The sequence below is a fragment of the Cephus cinctus genome, unplaced genomic scaffold (genome assembly GCF_000341935.2).
Source record: "Cephus cinctus unplaced genomic scaffold, Ccin1 Ccin1_scaffold0674, whole genome shotgun sequence".
In the NCBI taxonomy this organism is placed as follows: Eukaryota; Metazoa; Arthropoda; class Insecta; order Hymenoptera; family Cephidae; genus Cephus; species Cephus cinctus.
The window spans coordinates 1,333-11,604 of NW_014333301.1; the positions used below are offsets into that span (position 1 = coordinate 1,333).

The 10,272-nt window shown below is 40.7% G+C and overlaps 1 long non-coding RNA gene across 1 annotated transcript; it reads left to right on the forward strand.

Annotated features, from left to right (window-relative positions):
• The first annotated feature begins 8,398 nt into the window (after nucleotides 1–8,398).
• On the forward strand, nucleotides 8,399–9,730 carry LOC107269567. The gene is made up of 3 exons (XR_001538078.2): nucleotides 8,399–9,040; nucleotides 9,264–9,297; nucleotides 9,509–9,730. It is a non-coding gene; the product is annotated as an uncharacterized LOC107269567 (long non-coding RNA).
• Nucleotides 9,731–10,272: the final 542 nt, after the last annotated feature.

The window sequence follows — 10,272 nt, forward strand, 5'->3', positions numbered from 1 at the left end:
ACCAATCAAAAACGTGGAACTAGTTCGAGAGTCTCGTTCAGGTGGCGCGTCGACGCGCCAAAACACAGCTCCAGATTATCACGCGTAGTATTACTATATATACACGACCAATCAAAAACGTGGAACTGCTTCGAGGGCCCTCCGCTAAGGTAGCGCGCCGAAACCAGAGAAAAATTGAGACCACCAAAAACAGGCTCATTGGCAATCTTCCTACTCATCTCTGGTATAATTGAGGCCACCAAAAACAGGGCCATTAGCAATCTCCCTACTCATCTCTGCGGTGTAACAACTATGTACCTAGGTCCTCACCATAGACTTCTATATACTACTAGACCGCTAGCTTCCAGTATCCTGCCGTTGAAAGAAGTGAGGCAAATTTTTTGAAGTGGTAGGGGCTGGCCGCCATCTTTTGTAGGGCAAATTTGTGAGTGGGTTACTGTATCGGTTGACACCCGACCATAGATATAGAAAAGACATAGATGTAGCATAAACTGATATTTTAGGCAAGTGGCGTAAAGCAAAATGAGGGGCGGGGGGAGTTCGCTGCATAACCAATCAAATTCAAGCTGGCCCCTCCCTTATCATGCCTTAACATGATTGGTTCTCTTTGTGCGTATAAAGAAACGACAGAGTACGTAGCACTTTTACATCACTGCGCTTGCTTCCAATAGTAACCAATCACAAGTAGGCTCAGTGTACCTCGGCACCCCTTCCTAGACGGCTTCCCCCCCGCAGGGTTATGCTACATCTATGTCTTTTTTATATCTATGCACCCGACACTATTCAGTGGGGACGCAAGTTTCGTTTCGGATTCGGGTTCGGACCGTGGCGCGAGGTACATCGCTGTTGGTTATAATAGTTTCCTCTACAGAACACGTGATCGTTGAGATTTATTAAACTTTATTAGTTGTATACACCAGTTTGCCATAAATTTTGTCGTGGTTTTATTATTCGATTTTCGTATTCTTTGCTAAATCTGTAATTATTTGTAAGATTAATTAAAGTTTTGTACTACTTAATTCTATTACCCGATTTCGTGTGGCCTGAGATCATTGGTTTGGAGTGGAGCCCCTGTTCATCGCGGATGTGGAGCTTGGCTGACGACTTGCCTGGCCTGGATTGTCTCCTTGAGGATTCTTGAGTTATCTCACGCTGTTTAAGAATTCATCGGGTTTCTAATGCAGATAAGTCATGTCGTCTCCTGTATCTTGTCCTCGTCCTAGGTCTCGTGCTGTCCTGTTCGACCCTGAGGGTTTTTTTTTGTTTTCTCTCTCTTGCTTGTATGTACTATAGATGCCTCAATAATACTCTTTCTATACAGAGTCAGTAGGGAATATCCCAGCAACTGCTATTATTCCATTGTCCTCTCTTTAAGGTTTTGTCTCCTTGAGCAGAATTGGGGAGCAATATTATTTTCAATTATTCCTCTTGCCGATATTAGCTTTTGTATTTTCTTTTTCCCCTTCTCACTTCCCCGTGCCGCAGAGGCCTTCGATCCTTCGTGGATTGTGTGACAACATATGGAGATGGCAGAGGAGGAAATTCTAAAAAACAAAAAAAGATCTAGAGATTCGTCTCCCCCTACCTCTAACGCTTTGATTCTTTCTCCTCCTAATAAAATTTCACCGACTCCTCCATCCAATCTCCAAGAAAACATTAGATCCCAGTTTTCCAATCGTTATTTAGAGGATTCAAAGGCACCGTTCATAGTTTATATCTGTAACAGGGATATCTCAAAAAATATTGCCAGATATCCTTTTTCAATCGCTAAGAAACTAGTGAATTTTCAGGGCATACTATCTATCTCCAGAAACGGCAGAGACAAGTTGATAGCCTCATTCGATTCTTATTCTAGCGCTAACGACTTTGTTACCTCTATCCAGTCCTTTGCTAACGATTGGTGGGCCTATATACCGGATTTCAAATCCACAAAAGTTGGGGTAATCAGGAACGTTGATCCTGAGCTCTCCACAGACTGCATACTTGAAGGCACCTCCTCCACAGTACAAGACTCTGATACTCCAGAGGTTATTAGGATTGAAAGGATCCTCCGCACCGTCTTTGATCCTATCGGCTCTAAAACAAGAGTCCCTTCATCTGCGATCAAGGTGGTGTTTGCGGGTGATATTCTCTCTAAAAACATTAATATTTGGTTAGTTGAATGCCCTATAGAGCTATACATTCCACCTGTAATCAGATGCTTCTCTTGCCAACGTTTTAGCCATGTAACTTCCAACTGTAGGAGCCCTCGGAGGTGCGTTAATTGTGGGGGTGAGCACGACAATAGCGCATGCGAATCTGCTACGCAATACTGCGTTAATTGTTCCAGTGCTGGTCATAGGGCAGACTCATTTAGATGCTCGGGTTTTATCCTACAAAAAAAAAAAAAAAAAGACAGATGATGGCCAATGAAGGTATCTCCTATAAGGATGCATGTATAAAATGTGGTGCTTATCCTTCCAAGACTAGTGATCCAAATCCGGTTCAGAGCCATGATCCTAGTGAAGTGGTTGAGGGTCAGGGTCATTCCTCCTCTCCTCAGTATGAAGATCATCGCGACCCTCAGACTATAGAGCCAAATTTAAACGCTGTCAGAACTCAGAATCTCCCCGTTGGTGCCACTCTTTCAAAAATTCAAATTCTTAATCTTAAGGAATTTATTAATAAAGAGGTAAACAAAAAGATTAGTTCCATAATAATCCACATGGAAGATAGCTTGATTAAACTTCTGAATGAGCGCTCACTTTCAGAAAACTCTATTCGAGAGGTTTGTTCAGAAGCCTTTGAATTATAAAGTTCCAAAACTTTTCAGTAATTTGTTTAAATTAGTTTTACTGTTTTTGTAAGCCTTCATGTATCGAGGCCGGTGTTATAAACCACTTTAATTGGTATTGCTTACATCGCACTGTTCCTGTTTATAGTTTCTATTTATATTTAGTTGTTCAGCTAATCGTTATTATATATTATTTAATTAATTTTATCTATTTTGTGATTTACTCGTACTTACTCAGAGACGTAGAGTAATGTCCCCTATAAATAATCTTAGGATTATTCAATGGAATGCTCGCTGTCTGAGGTCATCGGTGTCTGAACTCCTAATTCTGGCTAAAGAGGCGCATGTTCTCTGCATTTCGGAGACCTGGTGGAGCCCTGCTCAACAATTCAAGGTCAAAAATTTTAAAATCATTAGGAAAGATAGAACGGTAGGTGGAAACCATGGAGGTGTGGCGATACTCTTAAGGGAATCTATGTCTTACAGACTAATTAACTTATCTGATGCCTTTCCTGGAGGAATATAAGTAATCGGCATCGAGCTGCTATCTGGTCTTATCTCTACTCCTCTCAGAATTTTCTCGATATACAGACCCCCTAACTGTCCTATATCTGCATCAAGTTGGCTAACCTTTCTGGACCAGTTATGGCAGGCAAACACCCTAGTCTGTGATGATTTTAACGCTCAGAACCCGGCATGGGGCAGTTCCGGATCTAACCAGGCGGGTATTAACCTATCAAATGCTCTCGATAACATTACTTTTTGGTTTTAAATAATGGTAGCGCCACTAGAATTACCTACCCGTTGCTGAACTCCAGTGTGCCAGATGTCACCCTGGCTTCCTCGGACATTAGTCTTTCTGTGTTATGAAGGACTATGGACGATCCAGCCGGCAGTGATCATCTGCCTATCTTAATTTCGGTGAACTCATTTCATGTTGGTTCCTCTCCGGGCCGGCCTAGGTTGAACATGAATGACGTTGACTGGAAGAAGTACGGTCAATGGACAAAGCTCTTTACATCTATTAATTGCCTACCGAATGACAACCTCGAGGAGAGCTATAGGCGATTCTCAGAACATCTCCTGGACTCCGCTGAAAAGTCCGGGGCACGTCGGGCAGGCGGAAAGATGAAGAATCTTACTGCCCCTCCTGCTCTGTGGTGGAACACTGAATGTCGGAGAGCTCTAGCTGAAAGGAAGGCTGCCTTTGCAAAAATAAAGTTCAACCCTTCGCCTGATAACCTGGAAGCATACAAAAGTAAATTAAGGAATTCCAGGAAGGTCTTCTCTAGAGTGAAGCGATCCAGCTTTAAGAATTTTTGTTCCTCCATTAACAATCAAATGGATCCCTCCAAAATGTGGAACATAATCAAAGCCTTCAAATCCAGATCCTTAATAAGCATGTCCGCTGATCAAGGTGCCCACAATCCCTCGGCTCTCGATTTCATAGACAAAGTTGCTCCTCAGACGATTCACATTCCTCCTCCTCTTAGCTCATTTTTTGGTCCTCCAATAGAACTATTCTCGGTTATCAGTCTCGAGGAAGTAGTGTCGGCTGTAAACAACATTAAGATTAAATCCGCTGCTGGCCCGGATCTCATTAATAATAACATGATAAAACATTTACCTATAGAATCTCTTGGAATTCTCCGGAACCTCTTTGGGAAATTCTTCATGGCAGGCACTGTACCTGACGACTGGAAGAAGTTCAACATTATACTATTGCCTAAACCTAATGGCGATGGATTCAGGCCGATTGCTCTCTCCTCTTGCATCCTGAAGTTATTGAAGAGAATTATCTTAACTAAGATTGAATGGTGGATAGAAAATAATTGAATCATTCCCAACTGCCAATTTGGCTTCAGAAAGAACAGATCGTGCTCAGATAATATAGCCATCCTTTGTTCAGACATTAACCTCTCCTTTGCTAGAGGTGAATCACTTGGAGCGGTTTTTCTTGACCTAGCTGGAGCCTACGATAATGTTCTCCCTTACATACTTACCCAAGATCTAATTGACATCGGTCTCCCATCCAATATAGTGTCTTGCATTGCCTCAATCCTCACCACGCGGACAGCAGACTTCTTTCATGGACCATCCCTCATAGGCTCTAGAAGAATGGAGATAGGCCTTCCGCAAGGTACTGTCCTGAGTCCTTTGTTATTTAACATTTATTTGAGAAATATTATGTTGCATGTTGGTTCTCAATGTCGTGTTCTGCTATATGCAGACGACATAGTTTTATACTTCTCACATAAGGATCCGGCATTCACCTCTTCGGTTCTCAACTCGGCTTTGGAATCTTTGTCTCATGGCTCTCCATCTCTCCCAGGAAGTCACAATTCACCATTTTCTCACGAAAAAGGGATGACTGGCATAAATATTCTGTCCTCTTAGATAACCATCCGATCTAATGGTCCCCGACAGCCAAATTCCTTGGAGTCTGGTTTGACCACAAACTTAACTGGAACCAACACATTAGGAAAACCACTGAAAAAGCTCGAGCCCGCCTGAGGGTTATTAAGTCAATCTCACGGATTAACTAGGGAGCTCATCCTAACATCCTTTTATCAGTTTACAAGGCCTTAACCAGATATATACTAGATTGGGGTGCAATATGTTATGGGAATGGCAGCCCAGGATCTCTCATAGGCCTAGACCGCATTCAGTACGCGGCACTGCGCTCTGCTTTGGGGCTTATGATATCCACCCCCACCAACGCTATCCTGGCGATGGCAGGTGAACCTCCTCTTGATCTGAGAAGACACTTTCTATCTGCTAGATACATTTTAAGAACCTTCTCCATTAGGGGCCACCCCATTCATGGGAAATTGAAGTTGATGGAGGTACTGTTAAGTCGATCCTGTTGTGGGAAATACTCACCCTTCTTCTTTTCGAGCTGGCTATCTTCTAAGAGATACCAAGATAGGGTCATCAAACACCCTCTTCCTATATGCTTCTCCATTCCTCCAGCTGCTCACTTCCTGCAAATGAATTCAGATCTCGAACTCGGTTTGACACTGAGTGAGGTCAAGAACCCGAATGACAGATTATCCGTATACTTACATAATGAGTTTAGAAACTGGGAATTTATCTATACAGATAGGTCTCGATCCTCTTCTCCTGAAAGATGTGGAGCGGCGATATTTGACATAAAGCAAGGCTATACCAGGAAATTCAGATACAGCAACAAAGCTTCGATATTTTTTGTTGAAGCATCTGCTATCCTTGGGCCCTACAATTAATGAAGAATAAAAACATTAAAAAAGCCATAATCTTAACGGATTCACGCAGCACTTTACAATGCCTTGCCAACAGAGCTTTCAATCCCAAAATTCATTGCATCATAGCTCAGTGTAAACTTTTGTACTCAAAACTGTCAAACCTTAACTTCAATATTCAGTTCATATGGATCCCCGCTCACCGAGGGATATATGGTAACGAGATGGCAGACACAAAGGCCAAAGAGGCCCTTAACATCTCTTCTGTCAATACTAAAATAGTATTGTCGGACCTGGCAGTACACTGCAAAAGGAACCTCAAATCCAAGGCATTTAAGTTCCTCCTTGAACAAGCAAAATTCAAGGGGATTAACTTTTTCAAATGGTCACCCTCTGGCCTACTCCCACCTTGGTTTTTAAAGATTGCTTGGGAAAGAGAGGACATTGTAATTATTAACAGATTGCGTACTAATCACACTGCAACAAAAGCTCACCTTTTTAGAATCGGTGCATCTACTTCTGAGGCTTGTCAATACAATTCTCCAGTCCAGGATTTGAATCATGTATTCTGGGCGTGCCCTTTAAATCGAGCCGCTACCACTAAACTCGAATCCACTCTGTCTCGCCTAGGGATGAAGGGTCCTTTCCACATTGTGAACCTGGCTTTTTCGGGGGACCCTAGTATCCTGAGAGCCATAGTCAACTTTGTCAGGGCTGTTCAGGGCAGAACACTTGATCCCATCCACTTTGTCTAAGCCATATAATTCTCCATCTTATGTCTCATCCGTACTGCTCCCTTAACTCGGTTTACCTCTTTGCACCCGCTTGACACACGACTTGTCACTCTATGCGACTTTTAACTTCTTGAGACCTTTAACTCTCATATCTGCCGTCTGTTTAAATACCGACGCATACTCGGCGATTTAATTCCAATTTATGCTCTACTCACATTACAAGTTTTGTACAACCAACTGTGTTCCGGCCGTTCATTGGATTACTTACTCAACACAGTATCCAATAGAACACATGTTTTTGGACTAACTCATCTTCTCCTACCTGACTCACATGGACCAGTTACTGGCACATCTCCTCATTGGAGGAGGCAGCCACAAGGAAAGGAAGAAAGGAAGTGTCGTTTCGGGCAACTTCAATTTTAACAGCTTTTTGGTGTCATGTCTTATGTACAGTCAACCGCATTAATGGTGACAACGGTAGACGTTGTGCGGTGAGGTAAGAGAGGAGATTGGGTGGCGCCTGTTCGCGTATCTTGGCCTATGCGTGCACCGCAGAAAGCACTACTGTGCGAGTGAGACGCCAGAGCGTCGGTCGGTGCGTCCTTGTTGAACAGCACTAGTGTAAGCGAGACGGCGACAAGGCCTCTCATGCGCAATAGGGAGCTTGGTGGGGAACCGCTCGTGTTCAGTGCGGTGGCACGCTTTCCTCCTCTCTCTCAGACTAACGCTCTATGACGAGGAGAACAGCTACTACCCCGATAAGAAACGAGAAAGAGCTATGGGACTTTGGGTAATGGGAATGAAATAGACTTTTCCATTATCCAATAAATATATACCCAACATTAAACACGGCGGAAATGCCTGAGAATGAAGTAACATACGAACTGGATCCGACAACTGGGTGTAATAATACTTGATATATTTGTATTCGTATTGGCATCTTCCTTATTTATTTATAATGTATTTTACGTCCCAAAGATTTAAAACTGCGTGATTGGTGATTAATTTATCAAAATTACAAGTAGCAATTTTTAATTTAGTTAAAATATATTTTAGTGAATTAGTACCCATACAGTCGAACCTATCTCAGGCACATCCGTCGTGTTCCACGGAAACTGGAAAAAGAAGTCGTGGAGATAGGACCTCGCCTGAGCCAGTACCAAAGAAGTTTTAAAAAAATATGACAGTCTACGAAGCAGCCATGCTCGAGTTGCAAACGAAAAAAATGAATGAAACGTTGCGTTATATGGAAGAAAAGCACAAGTTAGAAATACAAATTATGAAGCAGGAGCATGATTTTAGAGTGGAAATTTTGAAGGAACAGTTAGAGAAAGAAAGATTTTTGTAAGGACCAGAAGAAAAGAAAAATTGAGTTTTGCAATTCGATCATGGCTGCTTTGTAAGGAATTGTTACGAGTTTCCACCGTCGATGCATCTGTAATATCTTTTCTAACTCACTTATTTACCAGTCACTGCTATTTTCTTCGCTGGATCTATCCACTTATTTCTTCTGCTTTTTTTGCAATCTAGCATTATTCGTTTTATTTTCTACTAGATCACGATTATTGCTTATAAATTGTACATATGATTTTTCTTTGACAAAAAACTTTTCTAAATATTTTTTCCTATGATTAATAAAAATTTTTTACTTTTTTTACATATGTATTTCTTTTAATTAATGGTACAGGTAAATTAGAAATAAAAATATCAGTATTATAATATAAAGCGAAGTTTCATTTATTGAAATGAGAATGATAAATCCACAAGGTTTTCGAAAGGAACTTGATCCATTTGAATTGTTCAGTTTTCGTAGAACTTCTAACAGATATCCTCATCGAAAGGCAGTGTACAGATGATTAGATAGCGCAGATAGGTTAGAGCCTCAGCATCCCCAGCAATGCAGGAACTCCTGTAACCGTTTTTTGGCTTATGGGCGTTAAATAGTTCTTTAAAACTATTAACCAATCGCAGATGTTGTTATATCAACTTCTTTAAAAGAAACACCTCCAATGATACGCACGGCCCACGGTTCGTTTGTTGTTTACGATCGCCAGCTTATTTGACCTCCTAATAAGCAAGGAATAGTGTGAGTCAGCCGTCTCCTGAGATAGCAGTCTTGTAGGTGCGTTCCAGTATAAGTCGTCAATTAGTATTCCACTAATTAACCCCTTTCTACTCCCTTAGGTAATCCAGGATTTCCAGATGCAGCAGTATTTCAGGTAAGTAGAAATTAATTCTTTAAAATTAATCCCTTTCTTCTGTTTCAGGTTCCTTCCAGCGGTGCAGCAGCTCCAGCAAGGGCAACAGTTCCAGTAAGTTCAGGTTGCCTCAACGACCAGCTAATCAATTAAGATTTAGCCCTTCCCTTGTAATCTGTCACTGTCACCAGCTATCCTCTCAAATAGCCCTGTCACTTTGGCCACTGATTGACCAGATCCCCTAGATTGTATTTAAACAATCTATAGATGTTCACTTTCCAATATTTTGTTATAATTGACTTCCCTTCTTAACCCTTCTTCTTCTCTTCTGTTTCAGATTTCCTGTGTGTGAGACAATTCACTATTCACAGGTACGCATATGTTGCAAAAATCGTAACACAATTAAATCACTTAATTACCTCGTAGTAATCCCCTTTATTGGCAGGTACTCAGTAAATTAAGCAAACACTTTGTTATTTTTGGTTAAAAACTCAAAAATATTTATTGATAATGTTTATAAAGAAACACGACACTCGATACTGTCGATATATTACAAGTACGGCGCGGTTTATAATGTTTTAGGTCTCGGACCTCGAAACGCACTCCCGACGCTCCTTCGTGTGGACTGAACTCTCGAGCTCTGCGGACGCTCGCTTTTATAGCAAAGTAGGGGTTCCCCTTACGCGCCCCCACCACTCTTCGGTGAAAATATCAAAATTCTTACATTAAAGTATTAACATTATAAACACTTATCTTAATAACTTATTCTAGCTATTTAAGACATACAATGAACATCCTTTAGAACATAAGTATTTGTGTTAACAATATTTGTGTTTGTTATAAAACTATTTATATAATAAATTTTATAAACATTTTCTTATATAATATTTGTTATTTGTCCATTCTCAGCCGACAATGAACATCTATTCATGGTTATCTTTAATAATTAAAAAGTACTTTAATTATTGTAAACAATTTATGCAACAAACTCTTATTTCCGAGTATCTTTGCCTTCCTTATATGTTACCAGGTTATGAAACAAAAATCCAGTTTCTACTGTAGTTTCGAAGATAAGCACTTTTTCCTTTGTGGAAAATGTTCATTGTCTCCCAACGGTCAAAATCTGGTTTGAACCGGTTTGCCTGGCTTCAAAACTTTTTATCTATTGCCTCTAATTGATTTTTTTCAATTGAGTTATGATAGTAATGACTCTAGCTCACTAGTATGAAACTCAATGTGTTTATAACTCTGTTAATTAACAAATTGAACTTTAAATTTTTTTTAAACAATGATAACCATGAATCTTTCGCCTGTCAATCTTATTATTATTAAATTAAGACTAACAA